Raw genomic sequence first — 642 nt, forward strand, 5'->3', positions numbered from 1 at the left:
CAGGGCTTTATAATCTTTCTTGATAGTCTTCAGGCTGCTCCCAGCTGCATCACTGGTGCCCACATGGAACAGCAGCAGTGGTTAATAGTCTGAGGACTGCATGAGGTTTGGTAGTCTCTCAGTTACATCCCTGATACAAGCCCCCGGCAAGCAGCACACCTCCCTAGAGAGTGCATCAGGATGGCAAATGGGTGACTCCTTACCTCTCAGAAGACAGTCGCCTACAGCTATCACCCGCCGCCTTTTCTTAGTTGCACTGGTTGTTATACAAGGAGCAGATCAGGTAGTCTTACTCAGCTCCTGCTCCTCTCCCGAGGAGAGGCTTTGCCTCTTCACTCTGCAGAGCAGTGAAGTGGTTCTGCAAGGGCACCTCAGCTTTTGGGGGGAAGTTTCTTCCTCCTGTTGGTCTTCTGGCCTCCCTTCCTTCTGTGTGTGCCAGTGTGGGAGTTCTTGACTGTTTGGCTATGGGTTGTGGGTCCACTGCAGGCTGTGCTTGGAACTAGCTGCCTATCTCAGCCTCCCTGATGCTATGCAGCCTCCTCACCACCTCCTGCAGCTCAGACACCTGCTGTAGGAGGCCCTTCACCTGGGCACAACTTTTGCAGGCAGGTGTGCCACCCATGTCTGCCCCGGGGGGAAAGT

The sequence above is a fragment of the Charadrius vociferus genome, unplaced genomic scaffold (genome assembly GCF_000708025.1).
Source record: "Charadrius vociferus isolate BGI_N301 unplaced genomic scaffold, ASM70802v2 scaffold237, whole genome shotgun sequence".
Taxonomy (NCBI): Eukaryota; Metazoa; Chordata; class Aves; order Charadriiformes; family Charadriidae; genus Charadrius; species Charadrius vociferus.